The sequence below is a fragment of the Marmota flaviventris genome, chromosome 5, assembly GCF_047511675.1.
Source record: "Marmota flaviventris isolate mMarFla1 chromosome 5, mMarFla1.hap1, whole genome shotgun sequence".
In the NCBI taxonomy this organism is placed as follows: Eukaryota; Metazoa; Chordata; class Mammalia; order Rodentia; family Sciuridae; genus Marmota; species Marmota flaviventris.
Window position 1 is genome coordinate 31036138 of NC_092502.1, and position 18375 is coordinate 31054512.

Below are 18375 nucleotides of genomic sequence, written 5' to 3' on the forward strand. Positions count from 1 at the left end.
AACTCACAGGGTTATGAGGAATCCATGAAACTCTGTGTGTGTGTGTGGAGACCAACACAGTGTGGGGGGGGGGGAGACCAACAGTGCCAGAACCCAACAGGTTCTTGATGGCCTGGGATGAGACGGGATGGTGGTTACAGGTGATGGCAATGATACTGTTCCAGCCACAAATGGTAGGGGGGTGAGAGAAAGACTGAGATGTGTGTAGATGGTAAATGGTGGTTTGTTTAAAATCTGTTTTCTGGCTGACCCTTCTGATAATTCAAGTCTTCAAGCTAGAAGAGGCTCTGAAATTAAAATAGGCCAGGACAGTGAGGGGACTAGAAAGTGTCCCCTGAGAAAAGAGAAAGGGAGCTAGAGCCACGCAGGCAGCGGAAGAGGCCGTGTGGGGGTGGAGGTGAGGGACATGACTCCTGCCTCCAGGTGTCTAGACAGATGGGAGCCAACCTGTGAGCCACATGAGAACACATCCAGGGCAATGGAAGCTACAGGGAAGCCCATTTGTTCCCTGTCCAAGGCTGTTCAACTGAATTTCACTGTATCTGTCCCCTGGGGAAGGGAGTTCACTTTCTTAGTCAACAAAGGCAACCCGTTGGCCATCCCCACTTGGTTGTTCACTAAGGTTCTTAACTTAATAAGTCTTAAACAGAATGCTCACCATCCCTCGTCAAACCTGAACGCCCTTGTTGATGACATGCTGTCACTGTCCACGACACCCACACACAGGAGGCAGTATCATTTTCTTTCTTTACTTTATCTGATACCCTTCCCATCTAATCCATTAGCAAGTTCTGTAGATCCATGTCCAACCATGTCTTAAATCCACCAACTTCTTTACACCTCTGCAGCCCCAGTATATTCCACTACCCTCCAAACATCCAGCTTACTTGCCCAGTGCAACGGCACATGCCAGTAATGATTCTCAGCGACTCTGGAGGCTGAGGCAGGAGGATCTGACACTTGAGGCCAGCCTCAGCAACTTAGGGAGATCCTGTTTCAAAATTAAAAAAAAAAAAGGGTTGAGGATGTGGTTTAGTGATACAACTCCTGGGGTCAATCCCTAGACTCAAAAAAAAAAAAAAAAAAAGGACCAGTTAACTTGCCCCCTTGCTTATTACCCTCCACTCTTTAGTCCGTTTTCTACAGGGAAGCCAAGGTGTCTCTAAATCCAATCTTGAATCCAATCATGTTTCTTTTCTTTTTAAGACCTTCAACTGGCTTGCTTTCTGAGTATTTTAACATGGGGGCATACAGAAAATTTCCCTTATTTATGTTTTTTTTTTTTTTAAGAGAGAGAGAGAGAGAATTTTAATATTTATTTCTTAGTTTTTGGCGGACACAACATCTTTGTTTGTATGTGGTGCTGAGGATCGAACCTGGGCCGCATGCATGCCAGGCGAGCGCGCTACCGCTTGAGCCACATCCCCAGCCCCCCTTATTTATGTTTTAAGACCGTGTTAATAGGTGACTACAAATTTAGAAATGCTACATCTTAAGAAATGCTATATCTTAGCAACTAGAACATCTATTATTATGACCTGCTTTGTCTCGTGTGTGTGTGTGTGTGTGTGTATTTAATGTATTAAAGTTCTTTCTTTTTGATAATTAGCTATAAAAATATTCATTTGTCTAACGGTTAATGTCTATGTGGTACATTATTTCACATCTTTTTTTCTTTCTTTCCTTCTTTTTTCTTTTTTTTTTTTGGTACTGAGGATTGAACCTGGGGTGCTTAACCACTGAAGTACATCCACAGCCTGTTTTATTTTTGAGTTTGAGACAGGGTTTCGCTAAGTTACTTAGTCTTGCCAAGTTACTGAGGCTGACCTCAAGCTTACAAATCCTCCTGGGCTGGGGATGTAGATCAATGGCAGAGTGCTTGCCTAACATGTGCGTAGGCCCAGGATTCAAGTCCCAGCACCACAAAAAACAAAGCAAAACCTACAATTCTCCTGCCTCACCCTCCCAAGCTGCTGGGATTACAGGCATGGGCCACCACACCTGGATCTATTTCACATCCTTTTAACTTTTGCCATTCCTTGTTTTTTCTGTCTTTTAACTTTATTTATTTATCACAGTACTGGAGATTTAACCCAGGTGCACTCTACCACGGAGCTCTATCCCCAGCCCTTTTTGTTTTTATTTTGAGACAGGGTCTTGCTGAGTTGTCCAGGCTGGGTTCAAACTTGCAATCCTCCTGCCTCAATCTCCCAAGTAGTTGAGATTACAGGAGTGCGCCACTGCACCTGGCTTTTTTTTTTTTTTTTGGACAGTAATTGCCTCTAGTACATTTAAGCTATGGTCCACCTGTCTGCTGGCTTTTGTTTTTGCTGTTGAGGAATCAGGTATACTCCAATTCTGTGAATCTGTCAGGTTTCGTGTTGCTCATGTAACATCCTAAATTTCCTTGGCTTGGAACAACCGTTTGTCTCAGGCCCACTTTTCATGTCTTGTGCCGGTGGCTGCGGCTCCTACCTGGGACAGTCTCCGGGCAGAAGGGAAAAAGGAGCTGTGACGATTCTTAAAGCTTTTGGCAGCAGACATCACTTACCCTCACATGTCATTAGCCAAGCCTGATGTCAGCAGAGTGGGATCAGGTTTTGCAGATCTATGTCCCATAGGCATTGACACCAAATAATTGAGAACAATAATACGACCTACCACACTACGGTCCTTTGAAGAGTTCTGTATCATTTTTTACAGAACTCGGGAAATTATGAACCATTTTTAGTTTTTTCAAACAAAAGGGATATTCACATGGTGGGTTGTTTACCCGGATGCTAGAAGGCTGAAAAATACAGAGAGGGTGCTGAAGTTACCCATATATTAGTAATTACAGGAAGCAGCTGCCACCCCTAGGCTTGGGAGGATGAAAGGGAAGAACTAAGGCTAACAGGACCTAAGATCTTGGAGGAGGACCCCAGCTGGGGCTGGACCATAAGCGAGTCCCTACCAGCGTGGAAAACCTTGTCAGGCTGGTGCTGGGAGGACTGAAAGAAGCTGGAGACTCTTGAAGTGAAGCCAACAGGATGTAGAGACAGGAAGGAATCCCTTTCTCCTGCCAGTTGATCTCCCTTTCATGCCTCCAGTGAGCAGAACCTAACAGGAAGTCAGCTGGCAAGGGGTTCTGGGAAAGGTGGTCTGCAGACCCTAGCCCCTGCAGCACTGAGCAGATTGCAGGAGCCTGGGCTGAGAGATAAGAAGTAAATAACCAGCTTTACAATCCATTGTTTTCCTCTGTCTGCTTTGGTAAGATTGTTCTTTTTGTCTTTGATTTTCTACATTTTCACCATGATGGTGTATTTCTTTTCTTTTATTTGGAGAAATTTGAGTTCTCAAATCTATAAGATCAATATCTTCCAACCATTCTGGAAAATTCTCAACCATTTTCTTTTAGACTATTGCCTTTGTTCTCATCTCTTTCCTCTTCTTCTGGAACTGCAATTTTTTTTTTTTTAATGTTTATTTTTTAGTTTTCGGCGGACACAACATCTTTTGTTGGTATGTGGTGCTGAGGATCGAACCCGGGCCGCACACATGCCAGGCGAGCGCGCTACCGCTTGAGCCACATCCCCAGCCCTGGAACTGCAATTTAAACATACATAAACTTGGGGCTGGGATTGTGGCTCAGCGGTAGAGCACTTGCCTACCAAGTAGCGGGACCCGGGTTTGATCCTCAGCATCACATAAAAATAAAGGCATTGTGTTATGTCCATCTACACCTAAAAATAAATATTTAAAGAAAAAACAAACATATGTAAACTCTTCTGATTGTGGCTTCTAGATCTGTAAACTTTTCTTTTGCAGACCCCATCCTTTTGTCTTTCCATACTTCTTTCTGGATCATTTCTTCTGACCCACCTTCCACTTCCCCAATTCATTCTTTAGCCATGTTGTTAAATCTGCCAGCTGGGGTGGCACACACCTGTGATCCCATCAACTCAGGATGCCAAGGCATGAAGATTGCAAGTTGGAGGCCAGCCTGGGAAATGAAGCAAGTCTCTGTATCAAAATAAAAAATAAAAAGGGCTCAGGATGTAGCTCAGTGGTAGAGCACCCCTGGGTTCTACCCCCAGTACCTCAACAACAACAAAATCTATTAAATGAATCCACTGGGTTTATGATTCTAGCTTGTTTGATTGATTGTTGTACTGAGGAGTGAACCCAGAAGTGCTCTACCTCTGAGCTACATCCCCAGCACACCCCACCTTTTCTTTCTTTTTTTTAATTCTGACACAGGGTCCATGAAATTCTTCAGGCTGGCCTGAATTTGTTATCCTCCTGCCTCTACTTTCTGAATAGCTGGGATTCTAGGAGTGCATGACCATGCACGGCTTTAGTTAGAATTTTTATAGACTTCCTATTTATTCCCTTTTCACACATGCTATATAATTTTATGGAGTCTCCAGTTCCCTGTTGAAACTTTCAATTTTGACATTGAATCCAGGGATGCTTAACCACTGAGCCACATCCCCATCTTATTATTTTATTTTGAGACAGGGTCTAACTGAGTTGCTTAGGGCCTCACTAAGTTGGTGAAGCTGGCTTTGAACTCATGATCCTCCTGCCTCAGCCTCCTGAGCCACTGGATTACAGGCATGCTGGCACTAGCCCTGGTTTCTTGAACACTGTAAGTATGATTTTTCTTATACCCGGAGTTCCTCTGGCTCTATTATGGCTGACTGTTATTTCTGGTGGTTTTAACTGAAGGAATCTGACTACCTCATGTGTCTGCTTATTTTTGTGTGTTAAATATTGTATTTGTGATATTATTTGTAGAAATAATTTTAAACAGGGTGATTTTGTTGTTCACTGAAGAGAAATTTTTTTTATTTCACTTTCCAGGCGCCTGGAGGGATTAACAAACTGAGATCATCTTGGTTCATACTTAGGGCATGATGTTTTCTGGAGCACCTGGATGACTCAAAGCCTTGACTACAGCTCAGGTAAGGACTAGTTTATTTTCAGTTCACTTTCATTCCTGGGGCACAGTCTTTTGGGAGCTGAGTCTAATGTGGGAGTTGGCTTCTCAGTCCCCAACTCTCTGCAGACCTGGACTCTTAATTTTTGTTTCTAGTCATATAAAGCCACCAAAAGTGATCTTGGCCTGTTCATCACTTCTTTATAGTTGCAAAAGCTTCCAGGGTCATCTCTTTGGAATTCTGTCTTCCCATGGACCTTAGCATAATAATTCCTCTCTAGGTTGGCACTTTGACTTCATTTGTCTTTTTTTTTTTTTTAATTATTTTTTTAGTTGTAGATGGACACAATGCCTTTATTTTATTTTTTTATGTGGTGCTAAGGATCGAACCCAGTACCCGCCACATGCGAGGTGAGCACTCTGCCACTGAGCTACAACTCCAGCCCCTTCATTTGTCTTTTTCTTTTTTTGTGCTGGGGATTGAACCCAGGGGCTCTTTATCCCTGAGGTACATCCACCATCCCCTTTTTTACATTTCATTTTGAGACAGAGTTTGCTAAATTGCCCAGACTGGCCTCAAACTTGCAATCCTTCTGCCTCAGCCTCCCAAGTTGCTGGATTTACAATTGTCTGCTATCACACCCGGCTTGAATAAAATATTTTAATTAGAACTTTTGCCAATATTGATTTTTTTTTGTCAGTAAAGCATTTTTGAAATAAGTTGCATAAAGGCAAATTAATTTCTTCATAAAATTTAAATACAGCATTGTCAAATCATTTATTTTTGTATATTTTTGTGTTTAAACTTTATTTTGCCAAACTTATTCCCCTAGATATCACTTTTCTTTTCTTTTTTTTTAAAGAGAGAGTGAGAGAGAGAGAGGGAGAATTTTTAATATTTATTTTTTAGTTTTCTGCGGACACAACATCTTTGTTTGTATGTGGTGCTGAGGATCGAACCCGGGCCGCACGCATGCCAGGCGAGCGCGCTACTGCTTGAGCCACATCCCCAGCCCTAGATATCACTTTTCAACTTTAATTTTATTCAATCTAATATTTATTTATTTAATTTATTTAGGTGTGCTGGGGGTGGAACCCAGGGCCTTTGCATGTTGAGCAAGCCCTCCACCACTGAGCCACACCCCTAGCCCTCAATCTTTTAAACAAAATGGGTTTTTTTGTTGCTGTTGAGTACCGGGGATTAAACTCAGGGGCACTGGTCCACAGAGCCATTATTTTGTATTTTATTAGAGACAGGGTCTCACTGAGCTGCTAAACACCTCATAGTTGCTGAGGCTGGCTTTGAACTCACAATCCTTCTGTCTCAGTCCCCCAAACTGCTGGGATTACAGTCATATGCAGCTTTTTTCTTTTTCTTTCTTTTTTTTTTTTATTTATTCCTTTTAGTTATACCTGACAGTAGAATATATTTTGACATATCATATATACATGAAGTATAACTTCTCATTCTTGTGGTTGTACACGATGTGCAGTTACACCGGTCATGTATTCATATATGAACATAGGAAAGTTATGTCCGATTCATTCTACTATCTTTCCCATTCCCATCCTCCCTCCTTGCCCCTCCCAATGGATTTCTTTATTAATCAGTTTTCATTTCCTTTTTTTAAAATTTTTTTTTAGCTTTAGGTGGACACAATATCTTTATTTTATTTGTATGTGGTGCTGAGAATCGAACCCAGTGCCTCATGCATGCTAGGCGAGCGCACTACCACTCATTTCCTTTTTAAAAAATATTTTTGTAGGTGGACATAATACCTTTATTTCATTTATTTTTATGTGGTGTTGAGGATCAAACCCAGTGCCTCATGTGTGCTAGGCAAGCGCTCTGCCACTGAGCTATGGCCCCAGCCCAGTTTTCATTTCCTTTGCAGCCATGATTTTTACCAAGCCCAATCTCCTAGATCACGTTTTGCAGACCCAAATCTTGTCAAGAGGATTTGGCTTTTCTGGCACTTTTAAGGCAATTGGACATTTTTACCTAGTGCAGATTCTGCTATGGTTGTTTTTACTTTGTGATGTTGGGGTGAGCATTTTTATGCATTTCTTGGGGAATTCAGGAGAAATTTTTGAGCCAGTTTGTGAATAAGACAGAAATGAAGAGAGAGGAAGAAAAGAGTAGCTGAGGAAAACCAGGTATTGGGGTGGGGGCGGAAAGGTAACTGGGAGAAAGGAGAAGGGAGAGAGATGGAGGGGGCAGGCATGAGAGGGTGAATACAGCAGGTCAGTGTATCTTGGGAGTTAAAACGGGGTAAAACAAAAGGTCAGGGCTGGAAGGTTTGCCAGATATGAAACAGGTAAAGGAGAATGAGGAGCCAGCAACACCCTAGGAAGTAGCAGGCAGAAAAGGAGGAAATAGGTGTGAACTCCAACGGGTGTCCATTGGCTCACCCTATCCATCCTGCATCCTCAGCTCCCTCCTGGTGGGCGATTCCAGCTGGGACCTCAGATCGGTCTCCACCACATGCTGCTGCACCATCCTGGTTGTTATAGAGGTGTTGCCATCCTTGTTCCCAAAGCCAACCCAATGATAAGCACATGGTTTTGAGAAAAAGGAAAAAGAAGGTTTATTGCTTTGCTAGCAAAGGAGAAACACAGGGGTCACCTGTGTCCCAGAAGCTGTGGTTCTGCCCATTAGCAGGAATAGGGGGATTTTAAAGAGGTGACTTAAAGGCTACATTCCACCTGTTCTCTGTGGGAGTTGTAATTCACTTGTGAATTTGGGACAGTCATTTCTGAGATCTTCTGGAGTCATCCCCAAAGTCTGGATGACTTCCTTCCTTTGGCGGGTGTGTACTCAGGGACAGATAACTCTGCCTAGGATGAGGAAGAAAGGTAATCCTCTTTCCCCTGAGATTAGGGAGGGGAGAGATTAGGTAGGAGCAGGGGGAGAGGAAGAGAAAGAAACTTGTACATTTTAAAACTAAGTTGCAGTGGCAGAGCAGCAGAGGCAGAGGACGGAGGAAATGTGGGGTCGTGAAGCTTGGCTGTGCTAGGAGAAGAAACCCCAAAAAAGGACAGGAACCAATCTTGCTCCTGTCCAGGTTCCCCGGGTCTCCTGCTTGTCCTTGAGTCCAGCCTGAGGGTCACCCTGCAGAGAATGAACCAGGGGTTGGAATCAGGGTGGAGACCTATATGATTCACCTGGATCTTTTGTCCTGGATGGCTGCACCTGTCTGGGTCAGGCTTTATAGAGAGCCAAGCTGACCTGACAACTACCCTGGAGAGGCGTTGCTGCCCTGCCCTGCCCTGCTCTGCCCTCCATCCCACTCCGAGGTTTATGAACCCCCACTGCCCACCTTTTCAGTTCTGTGTCAAGTGCTCTCAATTTCATGGCCACATCATTTCTCCATTGGGGTGGCCAGATTTAACAAATGCAAATACCAGACAAATACAAATTGCATTTTCAAATAAACAATCCCCCTCCCTGGCTCATACCAGAGATTGAACCCAGGGGTGCTCTACCACTGAGATATACCCCCAGCCCTTTATTTTTTGAGGCAGGCTCTCAGCTAAATTGCTCAGCCTGGCCTTGAATTTGAGATCCTCCAGCTTCTCAACTCATTAGCATTACAGGTATTGGGAACCTCATTCAGCCTCCAATTATTTTTTTCCTTTCTTTTCTTTTCTTTTTCCCTGGGGGGCGGGTACCAGGGATTGAACCCAGGGTGCTTAACCACTGAGCCACATTCCCCAGCCCTTTTTTATGTTTTATTTAGAGACAGGGTCTCACTGAGTTGCTTAGCACCTCACTTTTGCTGAGACTGGCTTTGAACATGTTATCATCTTGCCTCAGCCTCCCAAGACGCTGGAGTTACAGGCATGTGCCACTGCGTCCGGCTGATTTTTCTTATTTTGAGTCAGGGTCTCACTCAGTTGCCCAGGGTGGCTTCCAACTCGTGATCCTCCTGCTTCAGCTTCCTGAGTTGCTGGGATTACAGGTGTGTGGCACCATGTTCAGCCTCTGATTGTTTTTTTAAATATTTTTAAATTATAGATGGACACAATACCTTTATTTTATTTGTTTATTTTTATGGGGTACTGGGGATCAAACCCAGTGCCTCACGCATGCTAGGCAAGTGCTTTACCACTAAGCCACAATTCCGACACATGATTATTTTTTAATACTGCTTAAATACTGTGTAATAGTGTTTAAGTAATTTTTTTTTTAATGTTTATTTTTTAGTTATCGGCAGACACAACATCTTTGTTTTGTATGTGGTGCTGAGGATCGAACCCGGGCCGCACGCATGCCAGGCCAGCGCGCTACTGCTTGAGCCACATCCCCAGCCCCTTAAGTAATTTTTAATGCTGAAAAAATTTGTTGTTTACCTGAAATTCCAATTTAACTGGATGTTGCCTGTTTTGTCTGGCAATCTTACTCCTCCCTGCTCTCCCCTCCTTTTCATTCCCAACCATCCTCAGACTCACCTGTGAAACTGCAGCCCCCTCCCTGGGGTCTGGCTGCTCCTGCTCTGGCCCTTCCCAGGCCATTTTCCTCACTAGTCACCAGCGTTATCATCAACCTAATGCACATCTCTGATTTGGCCTTCAGCAGGTGCAAACTGAAGACTAGAATACATATTTATTTGATGGAGGTGTTTTTACTAAGGAAATATAATTATAAAGACTGAATTTTGGGCTTTTCTATAAAATATCATGAAGCCAAGTATGGTGGTACATGCGTGTAATCCCAGTGACTCAGGAAGCTGAGGTGGGAGGGTGGCAAATTCAAGGCCAGCCTCAGCAATTTAATGAGGACTTAAGCAACTTAGTGAGATCCTGTCTTAAAGTGAAAAATAAAATGGTCTGGGGATATAGTTCAGTGGTAAAGCAACCTGGGTAAACCCCCCTCCCCCCAAAAAACGGACTAGAGATGTGGTTCAGTGATAAAAGCATCCCTGGGATCAATTCCTAGCACCAATCAAAACAAAAACAAAAACAAACAAACAAAAAAGATCTGAAGCTATGGCTGCTCCAAGCCTAATCTACCACTTAATCTACCCATCATTTCTCTGTCTACCGGGCCTCATGCATCTACCAAAACCTGTCCTTGCTGAGTAAGAGCTTCTGACACCTGACTGGCTAGGGTCAGAGTCCCCACCTTGATTGACATTCAAGGCTTTTCCTGCTCAGGTCACACCTCCTCTCTGCCACTTCTCTTCCCATTCCTTTCCTTTTGTCACCTTTTCTCCAAGCCCAGGGGCCACTGAATGGCTTCTTAGCAAGTCTCATGGGTCTGGCCTCTCTGTCTCTGCAATAGCCAGCCTCTCTGCTCCCTCTGCCCATGTGTTAGCCAGCTTTCTGTTGCTGTGACAAAAATACCTGAGATAATCAACTTAAAAGGAGGAAAGGTTTATTTGGGCTCATGGTTTCAGAGGTTTCAGTCCATGATTGTTTGGTCCTATTGCTAGAGGCAGTACATCATGGTGGAATTATGTGGTAGAGGAGGAATCTTCACATCATGACATCTGGGAAGCAAAGAGAGACAGAGAGATGAGGGATCAGGGTTCCAATATCCCCTTCTAGACCATGTCCTCAATCACCTAACTTCTTCCTACTAGGTTCAGTCTTCTAAATGCTTCACCACCTCCCAATAGCTCCACAGGCTGAGGACCAAGCATTCAATACAGAGCCCTTTGGAGGACATCCCATACCCAAACTATAGCAGCCCAGCAGGTGAGTCTCCTTCCTGTGGTCACAGCTGACTCATTCATCCAGGAGCAGGGCACATGTACATCCTCCAGGACACCCTTTCTGGTATCTCCCTAACGGAAATATGCTACCTGCTTCCCTACTCTGGCAAACCACAAAACCATTTCTGTTCCTTACCAGCTTTTCTCAGAACGCAAGCACACACACGCCATGGCTGAGCGTCTGCTGGGTAGATGCTGGGGAAACAGGAAAATGACCTTTGGGAGACCTCAGGTGAGTGTAAAAAGTCTGTCATGGGGATGAGGGGCCCTGACCTGGGCTGCTGAGGACAGGTTCCCCAGCAGGGTTTTAGATGAGATCAGATGCATTTAGGGTGGAATGGCTGTAGACTCCCAGCAGGGGTTTAGAACACACTGTTACAAAATATGGCTCCTTGGCATTTGAGAAAAGGACACAGGCAGGAAGGCTTCTCTGACTTTCTCCCATCTTTTTCCCCGAAGAAGCCACCAAAGAATTTTCCGACTTTCCTTGTAAGTAGGTCATAATGAGATAGGAATTTAGGATCAAGAGAGAGAAATACTGACTCTTAAAGGAAATGCCCACGAGCCACTGAGATGAAGAAAACACAGTTGTAAATCTTGAGCACCCTTTTTGGCCTGTGCCCTTGTAAAAGGAGGGAAATACTCAAGCGCAGGAAAACATCGGGAAATTGTGCAGCTCCACCCTGGATCCACCTCCAGTCCAGCCCCTGAAATAGCATTTCTATAAATATTAGACCCCAAGCCCAAGTCAGCCAGCGTTCTCCCTTGAATGTGTATCTACCTTCCTAAATGAACCTCACCTCTGTCTATGCCTTTCTCTGGCTCATGCTGAAATTCTTTTCTGTCACATATGCCAAGAACCCAGCTGGTCCTGAATTAAACTCCCCCTCTCCTCTGGGAACCCCATGGACCCTTCTCCAGAGATGTCTCTTCTCCTGTGATCATAAGACCCCCATTGCAGAGGGGCCTCCCTACACCTGGAAAATAGGAATGCCTATATCTCTGAAGAGACAGGAACCCAGAGAAGAACCTGAACAAATCCTGGACCCCAGCTTATTGCCATTAGATCACACCCTATTATCTTCCAATCACATTTCTCCACAACTGACTCCTTCCTTCAAATCACATTTCTCCACAACTGACCAGTCCTTCCTCCTTAGCATTCTTCTTCAGAAATATACTGGCTACTTGCAGAACTTTTCTCCTTCACTAGAAACTTAGCATAAGAAGGCATAGGGTCTTCATTTCAAATTCTCTCTTTGCCTTCTGTTTAGGGGGCCTCAGCATGAACCTTGAGGTGGGTACAGAAAAGACACCACCTTTTCTCCCCTACATTTTCCAGTGGGGAAGACTTTCTGTTGCCTCTAACTTAGAAGAGGAGTTTTCAGACTGAAAAATCAACCAAAGGCACTTAGTGTGTTGGGAGGTGACCCACCAGGAGCCCAAGGGAACCTTCCTTTCTGACAAAACAGGGAAGGGGCTGAAAGGGTGCAGAGCCAACTCAAACTTTTATAAAGGCCAAGATTGAACCCAGGGACACTCTACCACTGACTCACTCACTTCCCCAGCTCTTTTTTATTTATTTATTTTTTTATTTTGAGACAGGGTGTCACTAAGTTGTTGAGGCCAGCCTTGAATTTGTAATCCTCCTGCCTCAGCCTCATAGTCTCTGGGATTTCGGGCATGTGTCTCTGCTCCCAGCTGAAGCCTATATTTTTACAAGACTGTAAGACCCAGGAAGGTAGGGATTTGGGTCTGTTTTGTTTCCAGAATACACCTGGTAATAACTGACTAAGTGATATTATGATGTATATCAATGAATTAGAGAATGAAGTGTTACAGGAAGGTGGGTCAATCAGGCAACAGGGAGAGGGAGTGGACAGAGTAGGGAAGGAATTCTGAGGGCGTGGCAAGGGCAAGAAGGGTCCACCTGCAATGAAGTGGCTGGGCGCAAAGCCCAAAGGGGACCAGTGTAAGTAGACATTACAAACATACTCCACTACCTTTACTTTTAGGGTTAGGACTTCATCTTTGCAGTAACTATGTGATGCCTGGCATAGAATTATCTGTTGAACATTCAATGAATGAATATTCTAGGCCTAATCAAAGACAGAAGCACTGGCCCTTGACTCCAGTGATCTAGTGGCTTCTCTGGAATTTCCTCCCGTGATAACTGTCATCATTCTTTTTCTTAAAGCCTCTCTTCCCAGTTTACTTAGAGCTTTTGCAGACATTGCCTCATCTGATCCTTATCACAACCCTGAGAAGTGGGACTCATTAGCTTCATTTTACAGATGTGGAAGCAGAGGCCAATAGAGGTTATGTGACTTCACCAGAATAAAACACGGGTGAGAAAGAACTCAGACCTAGTGTTGCCAGAAGCTTAGTCCTTGTCCCTGATGCCAATCCAATAATGAGGACACGGTTTTGAGAAAAAGGAAAAAGAACATTTATTGCTTTGCCTCTGTCCCAGAGGCTGTGATTCTGCCCATTAGTAGGAACAGGGGGCTTTTAAAGAGGTGATTCAAAGGCTTCATTCTACCTGGTCTCTGATGGAGTTGTGATAATTCACTTGTGAATTTGTGAATTTGGGAGACAGTCATTTCTGAGATCTTCTGGTGACATCCCCAAAGTCTGGATGACTTCCTTCCTTCGGTGGGTGTGTACTCGGGGACAGATAACTCTGCCTAGGATACAGAAGAAAGTTAATCCTGTTTCTCCTGAGATTAGGGAGGAGAGAGATTAGGTAGGAGCAGGGGGAGAGGAAAAGAAAGAAACTTGTCCATTTTAAAAATAAGTTGCAGGGCTGTATGATGCCTGGCATAGAATTATCTGTTAAATATTCAGTGAATGAATATTCTAGGTCTAATCAAAGATAGATGCACTGGCCCTTGACTCCAGCGATCTAGTGGAGTCTACTCAGCGGTAGAGTGCTTGCCCAGCATTGTGAGGCCCTGAGTTCGATCCTCAGCACCAAGTAAAAATAAATAAAATAAAGGTATTGTGTCCAACTACAATTTAAAAAAAAATAAAATAAGTTGCAGTGGCAGAGCAGCAAGGGCTATAGTCAAAGCATAAAGTGGGTCACTGTTATATAAGCCTCAAAGGTCCCCACATCCAGGATCCTTTCTGCTTTATCATTTTTTAGGAAAGATATGATTAGAAAATGTGAAAGAGAGCACAAGACGACATGTAGGTTCACTGCTAAGTAGGGTATCAGTAGTTATAATGATAATAATTATTAACACACTCCCTGTGTGTTAGGTTCCTGTGTGTTAAGTTCTGTTCCAAGCATTCCAAGCACTTGATACGTCACCCCATTTATGCCTCTACTACTTTTTTTTGAGGGGGGATTGGGGATTGAACCCTGTGATTAATCACTGAGTCATATCCACAGTCCTTTTTATTTTTTATTTTGAGATAGGATCTCACTAAATTGCTTAGGACCTCACCAAATTGCTGAATTTGGCCTTGAACTTGGGATTCTCCTGCATCAGCCCCCAGAGCCACAGGGATTATAGGCATGTGCACCAGGCTCGGCCCAGCTTTATTTTATTTTTTTTTGAGACAGGGTCTTATTACTTTGCCCAGGCTGGTTTTGAACTTGTGCTTCTCCTGCCTCAGCCTCCTGAGTCACTAGGATAACAGGCGTATGCCTAAAATTTAAAGGGCTAAAATGGAGAAGGAATGCAGGTCTGTTCCGTAACACCCTCTCCAGTTCCATGTACATTCTCAGAGATATAAACTAGATGCATTAAAAACGCTTGGGGGCCCTGTTCAGTGGTGCAAGCCTGTGATCCCAGCTGCTCTAGAGGCTGAGGCAAGAGGCAAGTTCAAAGCCAGCCTCCTCAATGGCGAGGGTTTAAGCAACTCAGTGAGCCCCTGTTTCTAAATAAAATACAAAATAGGGCTGGGGATGTGGCTCAGTGGTTGAGTGCCCCTGAGTTCAGTCCCTGGTGCCCACCCCCTTCGAAAAAAAGGAAAACAAACAAACAAAAAAAAGGACTTTTGAGTCAGACCCATCAAGTCTTTTAAGCTTTCATGCCTCTATGTCTTCCTTGGGGAAGAATATTCCAAACAATGTTGTTAGGAGAATTGGTGCTTTGTAAGTAGTAGCTGGATGAAGGTGAGCACCCCCCACTCCTGAGAAGCCTCAAAGTTTCTGGATGGACTGGGGCTCAAAGCCTGGCTTCTGATCCTGCCCTGGTGGCTAGAAGTTTGAGGTCCCATTTCCATCTGTAAGAGGGAGAGGCATGTTCCAGGGGCCCTGATGGCCCCACCTGATACTGGACAAGCACCTGTATGGCTGAAGACTCTGTCCAAGAGGCACAGGTTGGAGTCCTGAAAAGTGAGCCTAGGAGAGCTCCTGGTGCTTCTGATGTAGGGATTTAGGATAAAGAGACAAAAATACTGAATCTTAAAGGAAATGCCCACAACCCATTGAGATGCAGAAAACACAGTTGTAAACCTTGGCCCATGCCCTTGTAAAATGAAGGAAATACGCAAGTGTAGGGAAAACTGGCATGAAACTGTGCAGCTCCACCCTGGATTCACCTCCAGTCCAGCCCCTGATGCAGCTCTTCTGTAAATACTGGACCCCTGGCCCAAGTCAGGGCTTCTCACCCTTGAGATAGCCCACATTTTCCCTTGAATGTGTATCTACCTTCCTAAATAAACCTCTGTCTGAGGTTTTGGCTGGCTGATGCTGAAATTCTGTTCTGTCACATATGCCAAGAACCCCCCTGGTCCTGAATTAAGAGTTCATCCTCTCCTCTGGGAATTCCTTGGACTGGTCTCAGGAGACATCCCTTCTCCCTTGAAACATACAAGATGGAAAAAGAAGAGAAACTCTCTGAGTTTACCTTCTGATATAATTTGGAATTTTTTTTTTTCCTTTCTGTGCTGGGGATCTAACCCAGGACCTTGAGCATGCTAGGCAAGTGCTCTACCACTGACCTACATACAGCCCAATATGGGTTTTGTTTTGTTTTTTGTACGAGGGGTGCAAAAACAACTGAGCCTCACCCCCAGCAACCTACCCCACTTGCCCCATTTTTATTTTGAGACAGAGTCTTGCTAAATTGCTTATGGCCTCAGTTGCCAAGGCTGGCTTTGAACTTGTGATCCTCTTGCCTCAGCCTCTTAAGACACTGGGATGATTACAGGCATGTGCATCTACACCTGGATTAATTCACACATCATAGAGGTATGTATGTATAGGAAAAAAAAACACAGTATATGTAGGGCTCATTACTATCTACATTTTCAGGCATCTTCTAGAATTCTTGGAACATGTTCTCCACAAATAAGGGAGTCTCTTCTAATTTTGAATTCACTTCTCTGCCTTTACACCATTAAGGAGACTTGGTGGGGGGTGCTTCTGTGTGTTGAACCTGGAATCTGGGGCATGATAGGGAAGCACTGTGCTACTGAGCTACACTCAGCTCCAAAAGGACAATTGTAAGGCTAAAAGATACCTGCCCAGGGCTGGGGTTGTGGCTCAGAGGTAGAGCGCTTGCCTAGCATGCGTGAGGCACTGGGTTCGATCCTCAACCACATAAATATAAAATAAAGATATTGTGTCCACCTATAACTAAAAAATAAATATTTAACAAATAAAATAAAAGATACCTCCCAGAAGCCCTGACCTTTGCATTGTAGGTTTTTTGTAGACGTAATTTGGTGGTGTAACAAATATGAAACAGTTGTGTGTGCATTGTAGGAGGCATGTATTTTCATAATTTTAAAGAAAATTGTTACTTGCTTAAGGTATCTAAGACAGCTTATAGCAAAGCAAACATTTTAATAAGCAGATACACAGCAAATAACACCTCAGCATTTGGGACTCAAATGGGCTATGAAAACCACTGATACCTCACACCCAAGCCTGTTGTGGTTTACTGAGTGGATAGCACCCCCTACAGGAAAATGCTTGCCCCAGAGCAGACTTTTTTTTTTTTTTTTTTTTTGTACGGGGATTGAACCCAGGGCCTCGCTCACACAAGCTGGGCAAGCATTCTTATCACTGAGCTACACCCTCAACCCTCAGATCAAACCTTTTCATAGCATGTGCATTACAAATTACAGTTATAGGACCAAAAACTGGATCCTCCTCCCCAGTGTTTTTTTCATTTGCTTGTTTTGGGAGGTCTGGGGACCAAACCCAAGGCCTCACACTATGCTAGGCAAGCACTCTACCTCTGAACTATTCCCCTAGCTCCCCTACCTCCTGTTCTAATGGAGGAGATATCTATAATTATAGAGTCCATGTCTGATTTGGTGTTGTGGTTTCTATAGACAGACAGAATAAGGTTGGAGTCCTGGTGTTGCCCTTTAATCTTCCAAAGATATCTTAACCTGATAGTGCCATGACTCCATCACGTGGAATAAATGAAAAGGTAATTCTCAGGCCGGGTGCAGTGGAGCACACCTGTAATCCCAGCGGCTCGGGAGGCTGAGGCAGGAGGATCATGAGTGCAAAGCCAGCCTCAGCAAAAAGCAAGGTGCTAAGCAACTCAGTGAGACCCTGTGTCTAAATAAAATCCAAAAAAGGGGGGCTCTTTTGTGGCTCAGTGGTCAAGTGCCTCCGAGTTCAATCCCTAGTACAAAAAAAAAAGGTAGCTCTCTGGATGGTGAGCAGGGTGCAATCAGATATGGGAAGAGGCTGTCCCAACATGACCAAGAGAGGGAGGTCTGGGAGACTAGGGAGGGTTGCACATCAGAAAAAGCCATATGTGTGGGGGCAGGCCCTCTTCTCTGGACTCCTAGGTTAACTGTGTGATCATCAAGCAAGGTAGGTCTGATTCCCAGGCTGTGGCTGAAGAATGTTAAGCAGTTCAGTGACTTGAGTGTCTGAAGCTACTCAAGGGTCAAGGCAGGCCACATCTGTCTGATTCTGTCTTGTGGTTGATCCTGCCGGATCTTTGTGGTTTGTACAGAGGGATTTCAGCTGGGCTAGGCAGAAGGAGGATAGAACCTGCCAAATCTGTTTCTCTACTATGGGCCATTCCCTTTCCTTTCTTTGCCAGATCTCAACATCCTGTCTGGGAAAAAGGGACTTGGGTGGCTTTCTGGGATGACTTGGCAGCCTCCCAGTCCACCCACTGTGGACCCTCCACCTCCTTCACCCAGGGACATTTTTTAACAGATAACAGAGATGGTACTGGGCCAATCCCAGGGTTGGCACATGGTGTGTGCACATCTCACATCTGGGCCACCAAAGACTCTTGTCCAGAGTCTTGTCTTTTTTAGCTCAGTGACAGCAACTCTGCACCAAGATGCTGACCCTAAGTGGCCTTTGAACTTGAGTCCTGCTTAACTGTGGTTCTTGCAAATGAAATGTCTAAATTTTTGTTTTGTTTTTGCTACCGGCTGCTTGGAATTGCCACCTCACACACACATTTCTTATGTCTTTCTTTTTTCTGTGTGTGTGCGTGCGTGCACACGCGCGTGCATTTGTATGTGTATATAACTGGGGATTGAACCCAGGGCCTTACACATGCTAGGCAAATGCTCTACCACTCATCAACGTCGCCAGTCCTTTTTGAATTTTATTTCAGACAGGATCTTGGCCTTGAACGTGGAATTCTCCTGCCTTGCTTCCTGAGAAGCTGGGATTCCAGCTATGTGCCACTACACCTGGTTTCTATTTTCCTCTTGACGTAAGGCAAACATTTATGGGATATTAGGAAACCTATCTGTAGCTGAGATAGTGAAGAATAAGGCTCCTTTGACTTC

At 44.3% G+C, this 18375-nt stretch overlaps 1 long non-coding RNA gene across 2 annotated transcripts in view; it reads left to right on the top strand.

Annotated features, from left to right (window-relative positions):
• LOC114103833 (uncharacterized) overlaps positions 1 to 18375 on the top strand; it is a 33898-nt gene that overhangs the window by 13451 nt on the left and 2072 nt on the right. Inside the window, exons 2-4 of one of the 2 annotated variants that reach the window (XR_011707555.1) lie at positions 4846 to 4946; positions 10507 to 10621; positions 10778 to 10870. This is a non-coding gene — a long non-coding RNA (uncharacterized lncRNA). The remainder of the gene's footprint in view (positions 1 to 4845; positions 4947 to 10506; positions 10622 to 10777; positions 10871 to 18375) is intronic. The other variant, XR_011707556.1, reaches the window with a different exon arrangement.